The sequence below is a fragment of the Gorilla gorilla genome, chromosome 23 (assembly GCF_029281585.2).
Source record: "Gorilla gorilla gorilla isolate KB3781 chromosome 23, NHGRI_mGorGor1-v2.1_pri, whole genome shotgun sequence".
In the NCBI taxonomy this organism is placed as follows: Eukaryota; Metazoa; Chordata; class Mammalia; order Primates; family Hominidae; genus Gorilla; species Gorilla gorilla.
The window spans coordinates 18,080,223-18,106,264 of record NC_086018.1 but is presented as its reverse complement, the minus strand read 5'-3'; the positions used below and the strand labels follow the sequence as shown (position 1 = coordinate 18,106,264).

General features: G+C 52.8%; 1 pseudogene; it reads left to right on the top strand.

The window, feature by feature from the left end:
* The first annotated feature begins 1,216 nt into the window (after positions 1–1,216).
* Positions 1,217–24,945, top strand: LOC101151941 (sphingomyelin phosphodiesterase 4-like; annotated as a pseudogene).
* The last annotated feature ends 1,097 nt before the right edge of the window (positions 24,946–26,042 follow it).

Sequence of the window (26,042 nt, the reverse complement as noted above, 5' to 3'; positions counted from 1 at the left end):
CTGTAGGAGATGCTTGGTGATGTTCTGGTTGTCTTTGAGTCAAGATGGAGTCCATCTGGGTCGGAAGGATAAAATGACGATCTTGCTGAAGTTTTTCTCCACTCCGGGGTGGAAGTGAGATTTCCCACTCATGCTCTCCAGCGCTTGGACTTGCTTTTGGGACCAGCTCTGATGAACCTGTGTGCACTGAGTTGCAAGTGATGGACGATAGCTTAGACCGACAGTCCACAGGTGAGTTGCAAGTAACCCCAAGGTGTTAATGGCTGTTCCTTGGCAGAAAGAGTTCAATGTGTTTATGAAGCATCATATACCACATTCCCCTCCTGGGGACTGACAGTGTGTGTGGTGTAAAGAGCAAGTCCTGGCATACAGCAAGTGCTGTACAAGCATTACCAACGATTCAGTACCACACACTTGGCTCTGAAGCTGGCCACTGTGGGCTGCATGCGAATGGTGTTTCTGTAAAATATGGGAATTGCTGGCCGGGCGTGGTGGCTCACGCCTGTAATCCCAGTACTTTGGGAGGCTGAGGCAAGTAGATCACTTGAGTCCTGGAGCTGAAGACCAGCCTGGGCAACATGATGAAACCACATCTCTACAACAAATATAAAAATTAGCAGGGCCTGGTGGTGTGTGCCTGTAGTCCCAGCTACTTGGGAGGCTGAAGCAGGAGGATGGCTTGAGCTTAGGAGTTTGACGTTGCAGTGAGCTATGATCACACCACTGCACTCCAGCCTGAGTGGGAAAGCAAGACCCTGTCTCTACAAATAAATAAAGAAGACATGAGAATCGATAATGTAATGCATGTTGAGTTACACAAATGTTCTCCTGGGCATTGTGAAACTATGTAATATTTTGTTAGGGCCAGGTGCAGTGGTTTACACCTGTAATCCCAGCACTTAAGAGGCCAAGGCAGGAGGGCCAGTGGAGGCCAGGAATTTGAAACTAGCCTGGGCAACATAGCGAGACCCTGTCTCTACAAAAAAGAAAATAATAAGAAGAAAATTAGCCAGGCATGGTGGTGTGTGCCTGTAGTTCCAGCTGCTCAGGAGGCTCGGGGGAAGGATTGCTTGAACCCAGGAGTTTGAGGTTGCAGTGAGCTATGATCGTGCTATTGCATTCTATCCTGGGCAACAGAATGAGACCCTGTCTCTAGAAAAATAAAAAGATTCTCCTGTGCTGCAGATTTTGAGATTTTGTCTCTGTTTTTCCACAGTGGTTTGCTAAGAAGGCCATTTTCAACTCTCCACTGGAGGCTTTTATGGCGTTCCCTCACCTGCAGCAGCCCAGCTTTCTACTGGTAAATATCAGCTGTCTGGATGAGTGTCAGCGTGGCCATAGCTCTGCAGCTGTGGGACTTGAATGTTCTTCCCATTGACTTGAAGAATTCTCTAGTGGTTGTTTTTTAGGGGCGTGTGATGGAAGCAGTGCCAGACTCCTTAAGCTTGACTGTGCCCCCTTATTACTACAGGGCCTTGGGGTTACTCAACCGCTGGGCTCTGGGCTCTGGGTTTTCCCATACAAGACAAATTCATTCAAGCTCTATTTTCTCTACTTCCCAAGGGGGTATGAGGAGGAGGAGGGGGAGGAGCAAATGAGAATGATGTACATCAGAATGTTCATGATCTGTAAGTTCTTAAACAGACATGAAGCATTCTAATAATCATAACTGTCATTAGTGAAAAATGGAGACACTCTTATGCTCTGAGGGGGTGCTAGGTTAGCACTTTAACTATTAAACACGATGCTGAGAACTGGGTGTAATGGTCTGTATCTGTAGTTCTAGCTACTAAGAAGACCGAGGAAGGAGGATTACTTGAGCCAGAAGTTTTAAGACCAGCCTGAGCAACACAGTAAGACTCAAAAAAAAAAAAAGAAAAAATGACACTGAGAGGTGAGAAGTTAGGTATGAGCAAGTATTGGTGATGAAAGTTCCTAATTTTAGTTCTTAGGAGGTATTTTTGTAAATATGTATGTGGAAGGACGTTCCTCCCCAGTGCACCCCACTAGAGCCACCAGGTCTGCCGCATGGCCAGACAACTCAGGTCTCCATCTGTGTCTCAAATCCTGTGAAATCCACCCTCATTTGGAGGTAGACAGATTCTAGCAGTTTCTCCTGATCTGAGTCCATTTGCACAGACGCCATTTTTATCCTTGTAGTCAGGATGCTTTCCGTATATCCCACGACTGTGGGTAGATTTTATTAGTCCTTGTCCTGAGTCTTTTCTGGCCTCTCCATTGCCTTTATGTTTAGTGTTTACTTGGTGCAAGCCATCTATAATTTTTACCTGCCTTGTGTGTGTGTGTGTGTGTTTTGTTGTTGTTGTTTTGCTTTGTTTTATTTTTTTTTTTGAGACGGAGTTTCGCTCTGTCGCCCAGGCTGGAGTGCAGTGGTGCGATCTCAGTTCACTGCAACCTCTGCCTCTCAGGTTCAAGCGATTCTCCTGCCTCAGCCTCCAGAGTAGCTGGAATTACAGGCATGCACCACCAAGCCCGGCTAATTTTTTTGTGTTTTTTTAATAGAGACAGGGTTTCACCATTTTGGCCAGGCTGGTCTTGAACTCCTGACCTTGTGATTCGCCCACTTTGGCCTCCCAAAGTGCTGGGATTACAGGTGTGAGCCACCACGCCCGGCCCTGCCCTGTGTTTTAAGGTCATTGGTTTAGTAGGTTCACTGTCTACTGAATAAAAGACAGCTCAGTTAAGAGAGTTCCTGCTGTAGCCCTGATTTTGTTGGGCATTCTTACTGATGATCACAACTGTGTAATCATGATGGTCCATCAGGTGGGAAATTTCCGTTTGATGCGTACGAACTCGGTAGTACTCTGTGGTCTGTGAGAGGTGCCCTTACACAATCGAGATCCTCTTCTGGCTCTGGGGCTGACCCTGGGGCCAACCCCTACTTATGGACTGGTGGAAGTCAGTCCTGTTCTGATGATGGGCAGCACTCTGAGTTGGTACTGGGAAGCAAGCCTGAGAGTTCCTGGTCCAGAGAGCATAGAACCACAGCCTCTCCTAGTAGCATCCTTTGGGCCACTGACACACATGAGGGGCTGGGGAATCACGCCAGTGGTTATGTGTCTGACTCATAACCTATCACTTGGATTTCTGTTTGACTCAAGCCAGAGTATCACTAAAAGCTGCAGTGAATGTCCTCATGATTTTTTCACTTTGTTCTACCTTCTAGGCTACCCTGAAAGCTGACTCTGTAAATAAGCCCTTTGCACAGTGATGCCAAGACTTGGTTAAAGTCATTGAGGATTTTCCAGCAGAGGTATAGCTCTGCTGACATCTCTCTTTGGAGCATGTCTTACACATTCCTTTAAAGACTTTATTATAATTCCTAATTCACCCCACCACCCCCACTCCAAGCACTGCCTGGCACAGAGTCCTGGCCCATTATCATGACCCTCATGTTTATGGACACATTTAAATGTGTGAACTTGCAGATCAGGAGTTCCTAACCACAGGTGCTCTGTCCCTCAGGGGACACTTGGCAATATCAGAGACATTTTTGATTATCACAACTGGGGGTGATGGGGAGTGTGTGCTACTGGCATCTAGTATGTAGGGGCCAGGGATGCTGGAAACATCCTGCAAAGCATAGGACAGCTCCCTGCAACAAAGAAGAATCCAGCCCAAAATGTCAATAGCATCAACGTTGAGGAACCGTGATGTAAATGCTAAAAATATGTATTTAAATCACACCTGGAATTGTCAAGCCCAGGAAGCTGGCCTAGACAAGGAGTTAATACCAAATGACAACAGGTCAGTTAGATTTTAAGGGCTTCACTCTGGGAAGGGTGTTGCTTTCCTTTCTAATAGAGCATCCTTCACATCCATCAGAAGTTTCTGACATTAAAAAAAAAAATCTTTTGGTGTGGTGGCTCATGCCTGTAATCTCAACACTTTGGGAGGCTGAGGTGGGAGGATCACTTAAGCCCAGGAGTTTGAGACCAGTCTGGGCAACATACTGGGACCCTATCTCTACAAGAAATCTAAAAATTAGCTGAGTGTGGTGGTGTGTGCCCACAGTCCCAGCTACTCAGGAGGCTGAGGCAGGAGGATTGCTTGAGGCCAGGAGGCCAAGGCTGCAGTGAGCTGTGCATTGCGCCAATGTACTCCAGACAGGGCAACAGAATGAGACCCTGTCTCAAAAAAATAGGTATTTTGTTTATTTTATTTTATTTTTCATTTTTTCATTTTTTTGGGTTTTTTTTCCCTTAATTTAGGCTTTTATCACACACAGAAAATGTATTTTGATCAGAGGCTGACTTACTTAACTGGCCCACGTCTAAAGCAGCACTGCTTGGTAAGCCACGTACCCCAGTGAAAGAACTCAAAGCTGCTCTTCTCATTGGCACCACCGCACCAGGGTTCCTTTGAGCGCAGGGCTGATCCCATGGGTCTCAGCCAGGGAGTGGCCTCCTCAGAGGGAGCTGGGCAGCAGGTGGTGCAGGCCTGGAGCTGGGGCAGGAGTGGGTGCTGGTCCTGCCTGCAGCCTCACCGCACACTGTTTCAGGAGCTGCACGCCATCTCCCCATGGCTGGTAGCATTTTCGGCAGCCTGGATGGTGTCCTTGTTGGCTGGAACCTGCGCTGCTTACAGAGGCACGTGAATCCTGTGGAGTACAGCATGGTGATGGAATTTCTCTACCCTGGGAAGGTAGGTTTGACACCCGAGAGAGGCTGGGTGCTTCCTCATGCTGATTCCACTTTTAAGTCACTCTCAATTTCTTAAGGTTAAGATACAATCAAAGCAAGATAATTTGCAGTTCATTTACCCTGTTTTTGTTTGTTCAGTTTCATGTTCAGCGGCCCAATGATGAAGTTGGTTTATAAGCTTCAAGCTGAAGACTTAAGTTTGACTTTCCCATCTCCTACCTGCCCATAAGTAAACCACAGTGGTGACAGTGGTGCTCGGGCAGTGGACCTTGCACAGCCCAGTGGTGATGGGCAGTCTCCTCCAGTCCTCTGAGGGCAAATTAAGGAGTGATTTGCCCCGGGGGTATGAGAGGCAAAGGAGATGGGTATTGCATGGCTGCTACCCTTGCCATCTGCAGCTTTTTTTTTTTTTTTTTTAGGCAAAGTCTCACTCTGTTGCCAGGCTGGAGTGCAGTGGCATGATCTCGGCTCACCACAACCTCCGCCTCCTGGGTTCAAGCAATTCTTCAGCCTCAGCCTCCCAAGTAACTGGGACTACAGATGTGTGCCACCATGCCCGGCTAATTTTTGTATTTTTTTTTAGTAGAGATGGGGTTTCACTATATTGACCAGGTTGGTCTTGAACTCCTGACCTTGTGATCCGCCCACCTCGGCCTCCCAAAGTGCTGGGATTACAGGCGTGAGCCACCATACCTGGCCTGTCTGCAGCTTTTTATGAGATGGTGGAAGTTCTGAGCAAAGACTCTTGTTGAGGCACTGCTCAGGAGCAGGGCACTGTCCCCACAGGTGAGTTCTGTGTGCGGGTCTCTTCCCCAGCAGCTTTCCCAAAGGGCTGCTGTGCATGTGGGGCACTGCGTACCGGGCATTACACGCCAGTGCCTGCCCACAAGACTTGCTGCCTCTCTCTGCAGGGTCCCATGAAGGCATCCATCCAGGAGTGCGTCCTTGACAGTCCTCTGTAACACAAGATCCAGTTCCGCCCAACTAAGGGCCTTGGCCTGAACCTGGCCCTGAGTATCCTTTGGTGGCCTTGAGGTAGGAAGGTTGTGGGTGGCTCAGCTCTCAACACTTGGGGTTTCCCAGCAACCCTGTGTATTTGCCCTTGACACTGCCATCAGATCCGTTCGAGTATTACATATGCTTCTTTGCCTTGAGCCTCAACACTCTAAAGGTAGGGAAGGGATGCCTCTTGCTGGGAGGGGTGGGGGCATGGCCTGGGGCTTCCCTGCACTTGCCAGTGCTCTGGGGCCAGGCAGTGCCCAGACCCCACGCTAAGAACTAGCTTGGTTTTCCAGCCACTCCCTGTGTCCCTCCATGTCCATATTTCAGACTGTACCTATTTCCTCCTGGTGGACAGGTACCTGTCATGGTTCCTGCCCACCAAAGGCAGCCTGCCACCCTCACTGTCCTCCAGCCCAGGATGGGCCAGTCCCTCACCTGCTCCCAGGTAAGGCTACCCTGATTGTGAAGACCTGGCCCTTCCATAAGAGAGTGGCCTGGTCAGTTGAATCACCCACCAGGACAATGGTGCCACCCTTTGTCCAGGGTTCCCAAATTTGTCTTATGCCTCATTCCCCACCTCCAGCTTTCTTAGCACAGACTGGAGGGTGGGGGTGAGGAGGGTGATCTGTCCTTTAGTTTTCTATGTCTGTGGCCATCACTGAAGCTATCAGGTCTCTGGAGGCCTCCATGGCCTGCATGGGAATGGGCTGTGTTCTGCATGAAGCAGCCCTCCCCACATGCAGTGTCTGAGGTGGTGAGCATGGCAGAAGGCTTGTTCTATGGGGGGGAAAAAAAATGGAAATCTCTCTGGGCCCCAGGACCAGGTCTTGAAGGGGAGGCCCTGGGCCAAAGAGCCTGTGTGTCAGTCCAAACAAGCTGAGCCTGTTGGTGACTGCACAGGTGGGAAGTGTGAACCAGGGGCTCTTGTGCCTAGCTGTGCTGGGGCCTCAGTGGGCCCTAACCCAGGGCCTCTTGGCTGACTTCCCAGGAGACCCTCTGGGGACCTCCCAGGAGACCCTCTGCACGGGCAGCAGCTGCCTGTGCTCCTCTGACCCTCCTTAATCTTGCTGCCCCATCGCCTTCCCTGGGAGGCTGCGTGCAGGCCCCTTCCTGCAGATGCTGGCCCACCCCAGATCTGCTGGCATATGCAAGCCAGGCCAGGCCTCTACCTACAATTCACATGTGTGGACAGATGCCCCAGAGGGTGGAGGGGAGAAAGGGAGCAGCAAGGAGGAGAGGCTGCCTGGGTGGCGGCAGTGGTCAGTGACCCCGAAATGTTGCTGATGCTGTGGAGGACTTGGAGGTGAGGTGGATTCACACCCTCTCAGATGCACAATTCAGTTGCCAAGTGGTTTTTATGCCCAGCTTTTGAGTTTTTTTGTAATTTAATTTTTTCTTTTAGAAATTATATATATATAATGTGTGTATATATACACATTTATGTTATATATATGTGTGTGTTTAATATATACATGTGTGTATAACATATATATATTGGAAACAGAGTCTTGCTCAATTGCCCAGGCTGGAGGGCAGTATTGTGATCACAGCTCACTGCAACCTCCACCTGCCAGGTTCAGGTGATGTTCCTGTCTCAGTCTCCTGAGTAGCTGGGATTACAGGTGTGCGACACCACATCCAGCTTGTATTTTTTGTAAGATGGGTCTTGCTATGTTGCCCAGGCTGGTCTTAACTCCTGGGCTCAAATGATCCTCCTGCCTCAGCCTCCCAAAGTGCAGGGATTACAGGCATGAGCCACCACATTCAGTCATTATGTCTTTTTAAAGACAGGGTCTTACTCTGTCACACAGGCTGGAGTGCAGCGGCACAGTCGTCACTCACTGCAGCCTTAAATTCCTGGGCTCAAGTCATCCTCTCACCTCAGTGACTACAGGCACGCATCACCACAGCCAGCTAGTTTTAAAACATTTTTTTTTTGTAGAGCTATGACAGGGGAGGCTTGCTGTGTTGCTCAGGTGGGTCTTGAACTCCTAGCTTCCACAATTCTTTATTGGCCCCAGGAGCAGGTCTTGAGAGGGGGAGGCCCTGGGCCAAAGAGCCTGTTGTGCCAGACCAAACAGGCCGAGCCTGATGCCATACTGCACGGATGGGGAGGGTGAACCTGCCTCAGCTTCCCAAGTAGCTGGGATTACAGGCGCAGGCCACCACATCTAGCTAACTTTTTATTTTGAAATAACTTCAGACTTACAGAAAAGTTTCCACGCATAGTAAAAAGAACTTGCAGACTGGGCATGGTGGCTCACTCCTGTAATCCCAACACTTAGGGAGGCCAAGGCAGGAAGATCACTTGAGGCCAGGAATTTGAGACCAGTGTGGGCAACAAAGGGAGACCTCATTTCTACAAAAAATAAAATCAGCTGAGTATGGTGACGTGCAACTGTGGACCCAGCTACTCAGGAGACTGAGGTGGGAGGATCACTTGTGCACTGTTCAAGGCTATAGTTAGCTATGATTGCGCCACTGCACTCTAGCCTGGGGTGACACAAGAAGACCCTGTTTCAGAAAAAAAAAAAAAGTTCATAGACCCTTCATCCAGATTTCCAAATTAACACTTTGCTGCATCTGCTTTATCCCCTTTCTATGATATGTTTTTTTTCCCCTAAGCCAATAAGAATAAACTACAGGTAGGACACCCCTTGGCCTCTTAATATGTCAGTGTATTTCCTAAAAGTGAATGTATTATCTTATATAGTCACAGTGTGTGTGCTCCTCTGAGCCTCCTTAATCTTGCTGCCCCATTGCCTTCCCCAGGAGGCTGCATACAGGCCCGTTTCTGCAGATGCTGGCCCACCCCAGATCTGCTGGCATGTGCAAGCCAGCACATGCCACCAAACCAGGAAGTTAGTATTGCCACCAGGCTACACCTAGTCATCAGACCTCAGGGTTCACCACCAGCTACCCCACTCATGCCCGTCACCTGGCTGGGTTTCAGCACAGGCTCACCCACTGCGTGCAGTGATGTTTCTAGTCCCCTTCAGTCTGGAATGGTTCTGCAGCCTGTCTGTCTTTCCTGACCTTGACCCCTCCAAAGCATGTGGCCACCCCTTGGGCTGTCTGGTATTTGCTGGTGATTAGGCATAGCTTGGGCTTTGTTGGCAGGAGCACTGCAGTGGGGACACCTGGTCCTTGCCAGGTGTCTCATCAGGAGGCCTGCAGTGCCCCTTTGCCCCATTACTGGTGATGCTAGCTTTATCACTGGGTGGAAAGGGTGTCGGCCAGGTTTGTCCACTGTAAAATAAGTACTTTGTGCCCAGATTAAATAGTAATGAGGCTGAGTGCAGTGGTTCACGCCTGTAATCCCAGCACTTTGGGAGGCCAAGGTGGGTGGATCACCTGAGCTCAGGAGTTTGAGACCAGCCTGGGCAACATAGCAATATCCTGTCTCTACCAAAAATTTTTAAATTAGCCTGACGTGGTGGCATGCGCCTGTAATCCCAGCTACTTAGAGGCTGAGGTGGGGGGATCACTCAAGCCCAGGAGGCAGAGGTTGCATTGAGCCAAGATCATGCTGTTGCACTCCAGCCTGGGCTACAGAGTGAGAGCCCATCTCAAAAAAAAAAAAAAAAAAAAAAATTAGTAATGAGTGCCTGGACAACATAGCAAGACTTTGTTTGTACTAAAAAGAAAAATATTGGCCAGGCACAATGGCTCATGCCTGTAATCCCAGCACTTTGGGAGGCCAAGGCAGGCATATCACGAGGTCAGGAGATCGAGACCATCCTGGTCAACATGGTGAAACCCCATCTCTACTAAAAATACAAAAATTAGCTGGGTGTGGTGGTGCACGCCTGTAATCCCAGCACTTTAGGAGGCAGAGGTGGGCAGATCATGAGGTCAGGAGTTCAAGACCAGGCTGACAAACATGGTGACACCCCGTCTCTACTAAAAATACAAAAAATTAGCCAGGCGTGGTGGCGCATGCCTGTAGTCCCAGCTACTAACGAGGCTGAGGCAGGAGAATCACTTGAACTTGGGAGGCAGAGACTGCAGTAAGCCGAGATAGAGCCACTGCACTCCAGCCTGGTAACAGAGTGAGAGTCTGTCTCAAAAAAAAAAAAAAAAAAAAACAAAGAAAGAAAAACATTAGCCAGGCATGGTGGTGTGCGCTGTGGTCCCAGCTACTTGGGAGGCCTGGGTCTAGGAGGTTGAGGTTGCAGTGAGCTGTGATCACAGCACTGCACTCCAGCCCAGGCAACAGAATGAGACCCTGTCTCAAAAAAAAGAAAAATTGGTAATGATGATTTACCGGGAAGATGTATAGAGACTATGTAATTATCACTAGTATTAACATCAACTGTTGATTCTTTTCTCTTTTTTTTTAAGTGAAAGCAAATTTATTAAGAAAGTAAAGGAATAGAAGAAGGGCTACTCCATACACAGAGAAGTCGATTCTTTCCTGTTTTCAAATTGATTTTATTTTACTTTAAGACAGGATCTTGTTCTCTCACCCCAGGCTGAAGTGCAGTGGCATGATCTAGGCTCACGGCAGCCTCAATCTCTTAGGCTCAAGTGACCCTCCTCCCTCAGCCTCCCAAGTATCTGGGACTACAGGCATGCACCACCACATCTGAATGCTTTTTTTTTTTTTTTAATAGAGATGGGTTTTGCCATGTTGCCCAAGCTGGACATCTTATTTTTTTAGAAACAGAGTCTCGCTCTGTCACCCCAGGCTGGAGTGCAGTTGGTGCCATCATAGGTCACTGCAGCCTCAACTCCTAGGCCCAAGGAGGGAGCCATTTTCCTTCCTCAGCCTTCTAAGTAGCTAGGACTACAGGCACACCCCACCATGCCCAGCTATTTCATGTTTTAATGTTTTTGTAGAGACGGGGTCTCACTGTGTTGCCCAGGCTGGTCTCAAGTGCCTGGCCTCAAGAGATCCTCCTGCCTTGGTTTCCCAAAGTGCTGATATTTCAGGCGTCTCACGCAGGTCCCATGCCTGGCCTCACTTGATTCTTGACCAAATAAGCTATTAATAGGGCAGTTGCCAAGTGGTGGTTCCCTAACTTCATTCTTCCTGTATTGAGTCAGTGGTCACTCTGCGGGAAGGAAGACTTTTCTCTTTGCTGTTTGTTTATTCAGGTATATCAGTGTGGATTTGGGGCAGGGGTGAGGTTTGTGCATTGTGCAATTGAACAAGTTGTAATACGTCCCTGCTGTCATTGATTTTGATGTCCAGATTGCCCCTGGCTTGGCCAGCAGGAGCTCCTACCTTGGGCCTGTTTCCGTGTCTCCCTCAGGACACCAGCCATGCCCTTTGCTTCCTGTAGCCTCCAGCACACTAGTCCCCTGAAGTGACACTTCTCTCATCAGATGTCTGTGAATGCAGACCCCGCCTCCCAGGAGATCTGGAGGTCAGAAACTCTGCTCCGGGTGACAGCTGAGCTGGTCTCAACATCTGTTTCGAAAGAAACTGTTCAGCCATCTTCCACTATATGGGTCAGAGTCCCAGAGGCGGCCGCTTAGCCCGGGGCTGATTCTAAATTGTTGGCATTTTCCTGGTATGACATTTAGAAAACATGAATATAAATCTGCCCACCCACCTAACTTACTTGTCATTCATGGTGTTTTTCATCCCAGGATCCCCTGTCCATCAGAGTTGTTTCATTTTGCCCATGGTGATATAATTGTTGCAGAGTCTCTTGGTGTCCGTCTCTCGTGTTGCTGGAGATGCTTCCTATGATTACCATCATGTGGATATTAAGCGTTGCCCCAGTAGCACTTTTGTGACATGGAATGGTGAGGGGTTTGTGCAGCCTCCACGGGCCTTCTGTTGATTCAGGGGATCCAAATAGTAGGTGACAGAGTCCCTTGTCTGCCCCGGGGGGCTCCAGCCTCTCACGATGGTGTGGGCTGGCTCACTCCCTGAGTGCTATCCACCAGGTCCTGGCTGTGTCTTCTGAGCATAACTTGGAGAGATTTGGCAGGTGCTGCTCCTGACACTGGATCCTAGGAATGACTTGGTAGCCACAGCCTCGCCGTTGATACCTGGGAAGTAGATAAGATAGGATTCTGTCGCCGACCTTGTACATAACTCCTAATATGTGGGGTGCTGTGCTTTTTGAAGCTTCCACACCATTTCACAACAACCTCGGGTGCTAGAATGATAGGGACCATTGTCCCTGAGAGGGGCATGGTCCCCAGAGGGGACCATGATACCCAGATGGCTCTTGGCTGTGTGGACCATGGGATATGCTGGCTGTGAAGAGGGCAGGAGACCATGACACAAGCTTACAACAGGACAGAACTGGAAGGTTCTGCTGTTTCCTGGACCAAAGCATTAATGCTTTTTGTTTTTTTAATTAAGAAAAATACTGTAATTGTAAAATATACATAACATAAAATTTACTGTCTTAACCATTTCCAAGTGTACAGCCAGTAGTATTAAATACATTCACGCTGTTGTTATCTGTAGCACACAGTACTTCTTTGTGTGTGACTGGCATGCTTCAGTTAGCATAATGGATTCAAGATTAATCCGTGTTACAGCATGTGTCAGAATTTGCTTCCTTTCCAATCTCCAGAATCTTGCAAAACTGAAACTGAACCGACCAGGCATGAGAGCTCACTCCTGTAATCCTAGCACTTTGGGAGGCCGAGGTGGGAAAGATTGCTTGAGGCCAGGAGTTTGAGACCAGCCTCGCCAACATAGTGAGACCCCGTCTCTCTCTCTCTTTTCTTTTTGGGACAGAGTCTCACTCTGTCGCTTAGACTGGAGTGCAGTGGTGCGATCTCAGCTCACTGCAATCTCTGCACCCCGGGTTCAAGCGATTCTCCTGCCTCAGCCTCTTGAGTAGCTGGGATTACAGGCACCTGCCACGGTGCCTAGCTAATTTTTATATTTTTAGTAAAGACGGGGTTTCACCATCTTGGCCAGGCTGGTCTTGAATTTCTGACTTCATGATGCACCCGCCTCGGCCTCCCAAAGTGCTGGGATTACAGGCGTGAGCCACCATGCCTGGCTCCCCATCTCTTTTAATAAAAAAAAGAAACTGAACAATTAACTCCCCACGCAGCCCCTAGCAACCACTATTCTGCTTTCTGTTTCTATATGTTTGACTCCTAGATCTCATATCTAAAGCATTTTTCTGTAGCACACAGTACTTCTTTGTGTGTGACTGGCATGCTTCACTTAGCCTAGTGGATTCGAGATTAATCCATGTTACAGCATGTGTCAGAATTTGCTTCCTTTTTAAGGCTGAATAGTGTTCCCTTGTGCGGATGTACCGTGTTGTGTTTATCTATTCATCTCTCAGTGAACACTGGAGTTGCTTCTATTTTTATTTTATTATTTATTTATTTATTTATTTATTTATTTATTTATTTATTTATTTTGAGACAGGGTCTCACTCTGTTTCCTAGGCTGGAGTGCAGTTGCATGATCTTGGCTCACTGCAGCTCAAATTCCTGGGCTCAGGCGATCCTCCCACCTCAGACTCCCAGTAGCTGGGACTATGGGTGTGCCCCACCACACCCAGCAAATTTTTGTGCTTTTTGTGGAGACAACTTTTTGCTATGTTGCCCAGGCTGGTCTTGAACTCCCGGCCTCAAGCCATCCACCTGCCTCGGCCTCCCAAAGCACTGGGATGACAGGCCTGAGCCATCATGCCCGCTGGTTCTTTTCACTCTATCAGTAGTATCTTTTGATGCTGTATTTTTTTGCTTGTTGCTTGTGATTTGGGCATCATATCTAATAAATCATTGCCAAATCCAGTGTTATGAAGCTTTCTCCCATGTTTTCTTCTGTAAGTTTATGGTCTTAGTTCTTATCCTCAGGCAGCTTACCCACTTTGAATTAGTTTTTGTCGATGGTGTGAGGGCAGGGCCCAGCTTCACTGTTCTGCATGAGGGTGTTCTGTGTTCCCAGCTCTGCTTATGGGAGACACTGTCCTTTCCCCACTGAATGGTCTTGGCAGTTATCGAGAATGATTTGACTACCTAATGCTCTTTTGCAGGTTTTTGTCGAAATGTGGCTTCATCACTGTTCTCTGGAGATGTACCAAAAAATGCAGTTCCCCTCATGCCAAGGTATGTTTCCACAGTTTTTCTTCCCACCTCCTGCTTCTGACCATGCTCAGCCTGCTGCTTCTTATCCTGCATTTGAGTGAGTTTTCACAGACTGGATGGTGGGAAGCAGAAATCCACCACCCACCCCTCATTCAGAAGCTGAATAAGAAGTGGGCATAGTTCTCTAGTTCCTGATGAGGGGCGGGTGGCATTGCACCCTGATATGTGGACACTGAGGCCTGGAGGTCTGGCCTCTCCAGGGCCCTTCCTGTGCAGCTTCCGGAGCCCCCTCCCTGGCAACAGGAACAGATGAGGTTGTGGCACTTTTGCTGTGGGGGTGGGGGAGCTGCAGTGCCTCTGGGAGCCGCGTTCTCATCTGTCTCCTCCACCATCAGCAGTGCCTTTGTGCTTTCCCATGAAGTGATGGCCCGGGGCAGACCCATGCCCACCATAGTGGCACCATTGTTAGCCTCCTTTGTCTGCCCCCCACACCCCCACCTCCTCCAGAGCGTGAGCAAGCCGCCGTACTCATGGTGTGTGGGGCCTGGCGCCCTCCTACATGCAGCCTGGCCTGCTTCCTCCCCCTCTGCCTCGCCTCTCCCCACTCTCTATCTGGGCAGCATGCCCTGGGCACACAACCTGTAGTCCGGTGCCCATGGCGTCCGTGCATGGGAGACTTTGCCTTTATTGCTGACAAAATTCCAGAGGGCTTTGTCCAGAATGAAGGATCTGTGGGTGATGGAGTTAAACTTCAGAAGAGCCTCCTGTCACTTTTCCTCCGGTTCTGGAAAAGAGCTATGGGTCTCCTTCTGCCACAGTCTCTGCAGCCAGTTCTGTGGCCCCATGCTTTACCATGTGAAGGCTCTCTCAGAGCATAGGTTCCCCCAAATCCTCACCCTTAGCATCACCTGGAAGGAGAACAAGGAAAAGCTGGGGACCCCATCTTAGGCCTCCTGAGTCACAAAGAGCCTGCAGTGCCCTTCCCGCTTCCAGAGCAGACTTACTGCATATGCCTGGCTGGTGCCTGGGAGCCTGGTTGGTTCCTAGGGCCCCGCTTCTCCCTGGCGCCCTAGGACACTTGCTCAGCGCTCTTGCATGTGGCTTGACCTGGCAGGGGCAGGGGCCGCTGCACTGTGTCACCTTCCTGTCTGCTGGTTCTGCCTACTGAGTGAGTGGAAACACACCTACTTTCAAGGGCCAGCCAGAAAGGCTCTTCTGGGCTGTCACCTGTGAGGATTCTGTGTCCTCATGGGTCAGGGGAACTGGCAAGGCGTCGTCCCTGCAGAGGGCAGGAGGTGCCTTTCCCCTCTTCTCAATGTTCGCTTCCTCTTGGCCAGACCTTGGGTTGGGTGAGTCCTGCTCAGAATGACTTGCAGTGGTGGGATGAAGTGCCCAGAGATGCTCCACTTTTTGCCTCTTCCAGTTGAGGCAAAAAACAAAACGTGAGAAAACTGGGTGGGTGGGGGTCAGAGAAAGGCAGCTGTGGAGGTCGGGGCCCCCAAGGCCCCTGGCCCCTTGCCGCTTGCCCAGGCCTATGCTGCTCCTGCCATACAGAAATCCCTGCCTGTCTCTGCTAGCTCTTATTTCCACATGCAGGAAGTGAGGCTCCCAGGGTTGCCCTCCACACCCTGGTTGAATCCGAGGTGCATGCTTGCTCCCTGGTGGCCCTGTGGGCCATAAAGATGGCCAATGGCCCCACAGGCCACCACATTCCTTAGGCAAGGGCAGAGACGCACTGGAGAACTGTGTGTCTGTTTCCTGCCTGAGCCCTAGGTCTGGCACAGAGGAAGGCTGTGAAGGGCAACATCTCTCTGCCCTGCTCCTTCCCGCCCTGCTCTGCGTGTTGTGACATCTAGTAGGTGTGTTCTGATCTCTCCTGTGTGGAGCCCAGTGGTCGTGCTACTTGGGCAGGAGGCATGGCGCTCACGGGGCAGGATATGCACCAGGCCAGCTCTGGCTGTGCTGGGCTGAAGGGGTGCTTCAGAGGCTGCAGCGCTGCAGGGTGGTAGATTGGAGGGTCCTGGCTGGGGACCAGCTTAGCCTCAGTTTCCTGTTGCCTCTGGGTGTGTGTGGCTGTGGCCAGGTCCTCGGGGGCTCCTGCCCTTGGGAGCCCTCCATATCTGGAGGGTGGGAGTTCCTGATGCGGTAGGAGAGGTTGCCTCCTGGAGTCAGAGCTGATGCACACACCACCTCGGCTGACCTCCAGGCTGGGGGAGTGCGGAGGGCAGGGCCTGGGGGCCTGAGCCTGTGCTACCCTTGGGGACCTGTCCTCATCTTCAGCTCTCAGAGAGATCCACTCATGGAGGGGACATTGATTGGGTTTTAGACATAGGAATTGATCATGTCATATACAAATTTGATAAATTTCTCAAAACAACCCAGGGAAATCCAGTCAATTACATATGTGTCTTCTCTGGGCAGAGTCCTCCTCCTAGAACATGCTTTGCCAGTTTATTTTCTGGGCCTCAGGATCTTGAGGCCTTGGTGGCTGACAGCATGTCCCAGAGAGAAAGCCCTGGGTACTTGAAGGGCTGTGGTGTGCACATGGCACACACGGTGTGGCCTCAGAGTCACCGGGGAGAGCGGGTCCCATCTGGAAGGGCAGTGAGTTGGGCCCTTCCAATGAGCTGGAGAGGCCTTTAGGCCCCAGCGACATTGAGAGGCCACCCAGGTGACCTGGAGGGTCTATCCGCCCCCAGCCTCCAAGGCTGCGGAGAGTGCTGTCACAGCTCTGGCCTGGCTGCCGAGGAGGGTGCTGCGCTGGTCGCAGCTGCTGGGACTGCAGTTGTTTGGATGGTCACTGACCATGCTTTTGTTGTTGTTTTTTTCTCCTCACTTCTGGGCTCGTTCTCATTGCTTTCTTTCTCCACTTCCCCCTCCCATGTCCGGTACCATGTCTCTCCTTCACCACCCTGTCCTCTCATGCTTTCCCCTTCTGCCTCTTCCGGCTTCTCTCTGTTCGCTCTCTCAGCTGGAGGTGCTGCACTACCGACTCTGTGTCTCCAGTGCCCACCACAGCCCCCGGCAGCCGAACCTCCAGGCCCTCCACACCTACCAAGTACTGGCTGTGCTCGTTCATTCCCTTCCCCTGCCCGGAGTGCGTGTCTGTGCCTGGCAAAGCAAGGGGCTGGCTGGGCCCAGCTGCAGGTGACTCAGAGGCTAGTTTCAGGCAGAGTGAAGCCCCTGTGTTGGGGGAGGCAGAGATCAGCCTCCAGCCCGGCCTGGCCCCTGGCTTTGCAGACTAGCCTGGCTTGTGGGAGTGGGGTGTGGCTGTGTGTCAGAATGAGGCATGTGGCCTGGACTGGCCAGACTCCCCACCAGTGGAGGTGTCACAAGTTCTCTGGTGTTGGAGGCTCTGTGCTCGGCCCTGGTTTGAAGAGCTGGAATCGTGAGGCCTCTGCAGTGGCCCAGTTCACCCCCACTCTGCAGGGCGCAGTGCTAAGGAAGGAGCTGAAGACACAGAGGCCTGGGACTTACGGTAATGTGGGTGCTGCCCTGTTCAGAACTGTCATCCAGCTTGGAGGTTCCATGACCCAGACTGTGTGTGAGGCAAGGGGGTTGGGGAGGACCTGGGGCTTGGCCCTATAGCTCACAGAGGCTGTCAGTCCTTCACCTAGGGAGCCCTGGCCACTCGTAGACACCTGTGGAGGTGGATGAGCATAGGTAGTGACCTCATAGAGGTTGTGGTCTGCCTAGGCACAAATGACAAGCGTACGGATGGATTTGAGGTCAGTGAAGCGGAGTTCAGGCCCGTGGGGGATTTTGGGGACGACAGAGTTAGTGAGTCTGTGAGAGCCCGGGGAGACGAACTGTGCCCACAGCCAGGGGTCTGTCGCATTCACCCTGTGAAGGAGCACACGTGATTGAATGGGAATTTGAGCGCAAGATGAAAAAAACATGTGGGCCCCGAGTGCCAGTGGGTTGGGATGGCAACCACTGCATGTGATGGCGTCCCTGTTCCGCAGGAGCCACTGGAGAAGAGGGAGATGAGGGCTTGGGCCAGGGAGGGAGGGCAGTGTCCAGGAAGCATCTAGCAACCCCCATGGCAGGGCAGGTGACCAGGGAGACCCTGGAGGGGTGAGCTGAGGTGCTGTGAGGCTGGGCCCAGTGGGAAATGTGGGGCTTTGGGTACACATCTTTGAGAAGCAAGCAGGTGTGACTGTGGCCAGGGACTACACGTGGGAATGTGGCCCAGGAGGGGTACAGAGCTGAGGGAAAAGTTCGGCTCAGCAAACCTGTGGGAAAATAGCCTGAGAGGCTTTCATGTGACTGCCGGGGCAGGGGCAGACACCGGCCCCTCCAGACCCTCTGGAAGGACCAGGTGAGGTTGGGTAAGTGAACCTGCAGGGGAAGGCAGGTTCCCAGTTCCTATGTGGATGCTGTCCCTTCCCCTGAGCTGCAGGGAGGATGTCATGGCTCAGGATCCCAGGCCAGGATCAGAGGGAGGGCCAGGGGTGAGACTGGAGGAGAAGGACCCTGGTCTAACTTCCCACCCCGCTGGTGCCATTCTAGTCGGGCAGTATAGGTAGTGGTTTTCTTCCAAAGCAATGCAAATTCATTGCCTAAATACTTAAAGATACAGATAGAAGAAAATAGCCAGGTACGGTGGCTCAAACTTGGAATCCCAGAACTTTGGGAGGCCAAGGAAGGCAGATTACTTGAGCTCAGGAGTTTGAGACCAGCCTGGGAAACATGATGAGACCCCTGCCTCTACAAAAAAATAGAAAAATTATCTGGGTATGTTGGTATGTGCCTCTGGTCTCCGCTACTCGGGAGGCTTTGGTGGGAGGATCCCTTGAGCCCAGGAGGCAGAGGTTACAGTGAACCGACATTGTGCTGCTGCACTCCAGCCTGGGTGACAGAGTGAGACCCTGTCTCAAAAAAAAAAAGGAAAAAGAAACAAGAAGAAGAAGAAAATACCTCCATTCCCAGCCTCAGCCACTGATCTGTGGGTGTGTCTCCTGGACCTGTGGGGACATTTTCCTGACGGGCAGACTTGAGTGGGCAGTGATGTGAGCAGTGGTCCATGTGGGTTCTGCAGCATCCCAGGATATACCCAGAGGCCGGGCCCTGCACCAGTCTCAGCATCACAGATGTGTTGAGGCCCAAAGGGCTGGGGGTAAGCATGGAGAGGCGAGCATGTCCACTCTGACTCAGGGGCCCGCCCTCAGTGGCCCCCTTCTCCTGCCCTCATCCACTCTTGATGCTCCCCACTGCCCTCTCAATGCTGAGCAACCAGAGAAAGCCCACAGCTGGCAAAAAGGCTTTCCTCTTGGGTGTAGGTCTCCAGGATCCTGCTTGTACATTGTAAATCAAAAGCTTGGCCTATTAGCTTGACTGTGCTCTTGTCTTGGGGTTTTCCTGACCACAGGTCTGTGGGCAACAGAGGAATTGATGCCCAGGGCTTCTCCCAGGCTGAGCCCTCATCCGGCTGTGTCCAGAATGAGGAGCAGTTGGAAGCAATTGGGGAGAAAAGTGAAGGTTCTTATTTTTTGAACAGGGTCTTACTCTGTCACCCAGGCTGGAGTGCAGCGGCACCATCCTAGCTCACTGCACCAAGAACACCTGGGCTCAAGCGATCCTCCCACCCTAGCCTCCTGAGTCACTAGGACTACAGGCGCACACCACCATGCCCAGCTAACTTTTTAAAATTTTTGTAGAGACAGGGCCTCCCTATGTTGCCCAAGCTAATCTCGAATTCCTGGCCTTAGCCATCTTCCCCGGGAGACCCTGGATCCAGAGCTTGGGGGTGACATCGGCCTCCTCCTGCCATGACGATCAAGATAGGCAGCAATGGCCAAGGGCACAGTCTGGCGGGCCATGGCCCTGTGCCACCCACCGCGGGTGTGCAGCGGTGCAGAAGCAGATGCGTCTGTCTCAGTGAGTTCTCCCCAGGTAGGCTGTGTGGGCGCTGGGCCAAGCACTTCCCTACCACGAGCTGGTCGCAGTTCAGACCAAGCAGTACAAGGCACACCCGCGGGGTGCGAGGCACAGTGGTGGCCCCACTCTTTGCCTGGCTCGTGCCTCCTGTGTGGAGGCAGATCAGCTGTCCCAGGGCGGGCTGTGTTCAGACCTGGAGGCCACGTGCTGCAGCCCTTCCCAGGCCCTGACCCCTCTTCCTCCACCCAGGAGTCGTTCATGCCCACCAAGGGGCACATGCTGGTGGTGCGCCTGCCACTGAAGCACCTGCACGCCTTTGCCGACAGCCTGAAGCCAGAGCAGGCCTCACCTTTCGTCCACTCCCACACCACCAGCCCCCTGGGGGAGTTCAAACAGTGGGTGGCCCTTGCGGCTTCCAGCCGCTGCTGTCTCCTCCTCTTTCCCCTCTTCCGGTGTTGCCCACGGCAACCTTTCGCTGGGGCATGTGGGGGCAGGGTGAGGGGAATCCCTTCCTGCTCACAGAGCACGTGAGGCCTCTGGAGGGCTACGCAGGTGCCTTCTCAGCTAGCCTGGTGGGGCTGCTGGCTGATCTCCGGCTCCCAGAGCCTCTCTCTCCAGACTGGCCAAAGAGGCCCCATCACGGTGCCGTCTCTTGCTCCTCCCCACCCCTGTCAGGAGAAGGGTTGGGGTGGGTCCTGACTCCCAGGCCCATCGGGGCTGGCAGAGTGGGCTGTTTTGTGTGGGGCTGAGGTGAGGTGTGTGCAGGAGATGCAATGGCTTGGCCGCCTGCATGCTGTGTGTCCTCGGGATGCTCCCTAACCTCGGTTTCTTCCTCTGAAGAATGGGGCTGAAACCAGCTCTTACCACTCAGAGGTGCCTAGTGCTCTCTCCCAGCAGAGCCAACCCTCGCTAATGGGAGCCCCGGGCTCATCTGTGAGCAGGGCCACCTTACTGTGCAAGCGGCTGGTGACCCTCCCCTCCTCTGCAGGCCGCTGTCCCGAGGTTCGTCCAGCAGAAACTCTACCTCTTCCTGTGGCGTTGCTTTGGCCACTGGCCCTTGGACGCATTGTTCAGAGCTAGGAGTGTCGGCCCCATCACATGTGTGCCTGTGTCCTCTGTGTGCCCCAATGAGGGAGGTCCCCTGGGGTGGATGAAGGAGAACAAGTGTTGTCACAGAGACCTTGGAGAGGAGGGGGCCTTGGAGGGCCACGTTGTTCTTTCTGTTTCAGTTTCCAAAGCCAACCCTCAGGTACAGCAAAGCCCTGCCCCATCCCACCTGTCTGGTGCCAGACAGGTTTCTACTCTTACGCAACCAGGTAGCACTGGGTCCCGTGGGCCGGGAAGAGCCCACCCATGACCCTGGCTTCGTCTCTCCTGCGCCCTCTGGGGGACGTGGGAAGAGCCAACTTAGCTGCCACCTGGGGACCTGGGCTCCAGGCCACCGGAGGATTTGGCCCCAGCCACTGGGCCTTCAGCACACACCTCCCCCAACAGGTCCTGGAGGTGTGGCTGAGCTACCTGCAGCCATGGTGGTATGCGGCTGACAAGCAGGCTGCCAGCAGCAACTCCCAGCCCCAGTGTGTCTGAGAAACGGTGGGCCTTGGCCTCCTCTCCTCACATGCCACTGGCTCCCTGGGCGAATGTTGCTCCAGTGGGTGGAGGCCAAGACAGCGGCCTGTGCTGGGGTCAGCCTGGCCCTGGCCCTCTCCCAGCTGCTGCTGAGTGGAGCACAGACCAGCCCTTCCTAGGCTCAACTTCGCCAGGCCCTAGAATGGGTTTCTCATGGAAGCAGTGGGTGACCTGTCCCCTCTCCCTTCTGGCCCAGACAAATTTTCATGGTGACCCCCAAACTGTTCCTTAACCCTTCCTTACCAGCACAGAGCAGACCAGTGGCCACCTTCCCCTCATCTCCTGCTTGATCCTCACAGCAGACCCCCCAGGCTTCCATGGCACCTGGCGTGGCCACTGACCTCTCCTTTCCTTGCCCGAGGCCTTCCCCTTTGGACCCTCTGGGGGATCCTCCCTCAGCCCCCTCAGGCTCTGGGCTGGCCTCTGCCATGGTGGCTTCAATCCTCTTGGAAAGGGGCCTCAGGCCTGCTAAGGATGCAGCAATCTTAGAGGGCCCGGGTCTCACCTGCCTGTGTCCTGCCCTCCCTGCCTGCCAACAGTCCCCTGAACTGTCATCCATAACACTGCACAGTTAAGGCTGAGACCGGCTGGACCCTGCCTGCCCTGCAGCCACCAGGCACCAGGCACTGGGTGGAAGACCGCAGGTATACCCACAGAGGGGGTCTGCACAGACCAAGCTGCGGGCCCATGGCACCACAGTTTCTCCCTGGCAATTCGTGGCAGCATCCTTGGGAGGCGGTCTTGGTCTCTGGCATGCGTTTGTCTTGGCTGGGTTGGACATTGGCTTCTGTCACTCCTCCTGGTGTTTGCCCTCCTGCAGACACCGTTGGGGGCTCTGTGAGCCACCAGCTCCCTCATTTGCCCTCCCCATGTTGGCCACCTACTACATGGGAGACACTGCTGGGCAGGACCTCAGGAGGACACCCCTGGGTCATGGCTCCCCAGATACCTCGGAGGCATTCTGAAAACCTGTGGGCAGCAACCAGGTTCTCTGTGCCCCCGGAAGTGGGCGCTAGGTTCATCTCCTGCCTTCCAGTTCGAGCAGCTGTTCCTGAAGCCGGAGCTCGTCATCCCCCACCGCCAGCACCGACTCTTCACAGCCTGCACATTCGCCAGCAGCTTCCTGTCATAGTGGCCACCAGTGGTCACTGATGCCTCCTTCAAGGTGAAGAGCCACATCTATGGCCTGGAGGGCCAGGACTGCAAGTACACCTGATGTTCGGGCCCAAGGCTTACACCCTGGTGAGTGGGTTGGCGGTGCCCCTTCACAGGAACCCTGGAGCCACGGGGCTGAGCAGAGGCAGGGAAGTGCTGTGTTCTGGCGGGAGGGAGGGAGGTTGGGCGGAGAGTTGACGCACATCTCCTTTCCCTGTTTCAGTAAAGTCTGATTTGTTTCTGATAACGAAGGCAGTGTTGGGAAATTTCACATTTAGAAGATCATTCTTTAGTCTTTAAAAGTCCTCCAGCAGAAGCTGCTCCTCCTGTCACTCAGTGATCTGGCTGTGCACCCATCTTAGGGCCCCCAGCCAGCCTGCCTGGGTGGCAGTACAGGCGTATCCTGCCGGTGACCTGCCCTCGCCTCCCTTGCAGGTCCTGCACCTTGCTCAGCTCATCACGCAGGCCAAGCACACGGCCAGGTCCATCTTGGACCAGTGTGTGGAGACTCCAGCTGACCACTCCTTCCTGTTGTGGCTGGGCTTTGGCCCCACAGACACCAACGGCTCCTATTCAGCCATGACCTGGGCGAGATGGGGCAGGACAGCGTCCAGAAGATGGACGAGTGCCTGGAGGAGGCCCTGGAGTACCTGCGCCAGATATTCCGGGTATGAGCAATGGGGCCTGTCCCACGGCCATTAGGGTCCCCTTCCCCGAAGGATCCACTCCCCCTTTGCCCATGGTCAGCATGCACCCGTCCCAGCCCCATGCAGATGAACCCGGTGTTGTGGGAGGCAGGCCCACACCCCGAGTGTCATGTCCGGGTGCTCTCGTTGCCACTGTTAGAGGCTGATGGGGTGAAGACTGGTCTTCCTTTGCCTTGACACTGAGGGCAGAGGAGCTTCTGTCTCTCTGGCAGCTCAGTGAAGTGCAGCTCACACAGAGTCTCTCACACTTGCCTTGGACACCATCCAGGATGAGAATGGAAAGAAGCAGCTCCGGACTGCATCGCGGGTGAGGACAGACTCATCCCCACGCCCCTGGGCCAGTACCAGGTGAGAGGCCCAAGTCCCAGAGGTGCACGGGTTGGGCCCTGACGTGTCCCCAGCTCCCTCCTCCCCTGTGAGCAGAGATGGCTTGGCTCTTCTGAGTTGTGTGCAGGGGCCATGTTTCCTTTTCTCTTCTTTCTTTTTTTTGAAACAAGGTTTCCCTCTCTTGCCCAGGCTGGAGTGCAGTGGCATGATCTTGGCTCACTGAAACTTCCACCTCCTGGGTTCAAGCGATTCTCCCACCTCAGCCTCCTGAATAGCTGGGATTACAGGCACATGCCACCATGCCTGGCTAATTTTTTTTTTTTTTTTTTTTTTTTTTTTTTTGAGACGGAGTCTTGCTCTGTAGCCCAGGCTGGAGTGCAGTGGCGCAATCTCGGCTCACTGCAAGCTCCACCTTCTGGGTTCACGCTATTCTCCTGCCTCAGCCTCCTGAGTAGCTGGAACTACAGGTGCCTGCCACCAAGCCCAGCTAATTTTTTTTGTATTTTTTTTAGTAGAGACGGGGTTTCGCAGTGTTAGCCAGGATGGTCCTGATCTCCCGACCTCGTGATCCACCTGCCTCGGCCTCCCAGAGTGCTGGGATTACAGGTGTGAGCCACTGCACCTGGCCAATTTTTGTATTTTTAATAGAGACGGGGTTTCATCATATCAATCAGGCTGGTCTCTAACTCCCGACCTTGTGATCCGCCTGCCTCGGCCTCCCAGAGTGCTGGGATTACAGGCATGAGCCACTGCACCTGGCCAGGGCCATGTTTTCTGGCCCAACCCTATAGCCTGGGTTTCTAGATCATCAACAGGCTGCAAAGGTTTGAAATTGAGTACCAGGGGGACCCGGAGCTGCAGCCCCTCTGGAGTTATGAGATTACCAGCTTGGTCTGAGCATCCTTCTGGCTGTCATCTGCCATCAAACACAGAGTGAGTGGGCAGGAGGGCTGGCCTGGCCTCTTCAGAGAGGGTTCTTGGTGCTCCTGCCTGGGGTACAGTCTCAGGGTGGCCTGTGGGGGTGGGGTGCAGCTGTCCTGAGGCCTGTGGTGCCACCACCCCATGCCCCCGTGCCACTGCCTGCACTTCAGTTTGCAGACCAGATGGCGGCTCTGTGTTCCTGAGACGACTTCCTTGCCAGCTTCTGTTGCTACCACCTCACAGAGCCCACGCTGGCCAGCGGCCACAGGCTCAACCTGCACTTCCTAGGCAGCTACCTGACACTGCCCTGGCTACTGCTGGCTTTCTTCATGGCCTCTCTGTTCTGCATCAGGCCCCTCACCTGTGCACTGCTGTTCACCCTGGGCTACGTCCTCTACTCCTTGGCCATGATGTTGCTGACCAAGTGGGGAAGCTGCACCAGCCCTGATGGCATTGGAGGTGGGAGGCCACTCCAGGTGGGAACATGGTTATCTTTGGGCTCCTGGTGGGGGCAGGGGGGTTCCTGCAGTCGTGGATGCATCTAGGGGAAATGGGACCAAGAAGGGAAGAAGGTAGCTTCAATAAAATCAAGTGCTTAAAGACACAGCAACTGTTCGATGATATTGAAGTATTCAAAATATATGACAACTACAGATTCACTGACAGAAACTACTACGGGGTATCTCACACCTTCATTCACCCCACAGACGACACACCAGGGAGAACAGCATCTCGGTGGTGATTTTTTTTTTTTTTGAGACAGAGTCTTGCTCTGTAGCCCAGGCTGCAGTGCGGTGGTGTGATGATCATGGCTCACTACAACCTCCACCTCCCAGGTTCAATCTATTCTCCTGCCTCAGCCTCCTGAGTAGCCGGGACTACAGGCTCACACCACCACGCCTGGCTAATTTTTTGTACTTTTAGTAGAAACGGGTTTTTACCATGTTAGCCAGGATGATCTCCATTTTCTGACCTCGTGATCCACCCGCTTCAGCCTCCCGAAGTACTGGGAATACAGTCATGAGCCACCGTGCCCGGCCTCAGTGGTGATTTTCAAACCAAGCCTTTGTTTTTGGTGTGGGTTTTGGGGCTTCTTTTTAATGTTTTTCAAATTTAAATGTTGTGCTTTGTATTTTGGTTTTTGTTTGTTTTTGTTTTAAGACAGAGTGTCGCTCTTATCACCCAGGCTGGAGTGCAATGGCGCCACCTTGGCTCACTGCAACCTCCGCCTCCCAGGTTCAAGTGATTCTCCTGCCTCAGCCTCCCGAATAGCTGGGATTACAGGCGTGCGCCACCATGCCCAGCTAATTTTTGTATTTTTAGTAGAGATGGGGTTTCACCATGTTAGTCAGGCTGGTTTCAAATTCCTGACCTCATGTTAGCCACCCACCTCAGCCTCCCAAAGTGCTGGGCTTACAGGTGTGAGCCAGCGCGCCCGGCCAGTGCTTTGTATTTTTATGTAAACTCAGAATAAAGGCATTTTAGGGCCTGTGACCAAAACCCAAACCAAGCTTGTAACTCCACCAGGGATCTGAATAAACCTGCCCTTGCTTTTGAGTTTTCCACCGCCTAGGCTCAGTATCCAGGCGGTTCACCCATACAGGGTCCCTGAGCACGTGGGGGCTGTGGAAACAACTGCTGGGCACCCTGTTGGCCCCTCACCCCAGTGTCCACGGGCCTGGCCCTCTGGTTTCCTTTGCTTTCCTTGCCCAGGGGCACAGTAGACTTGGCA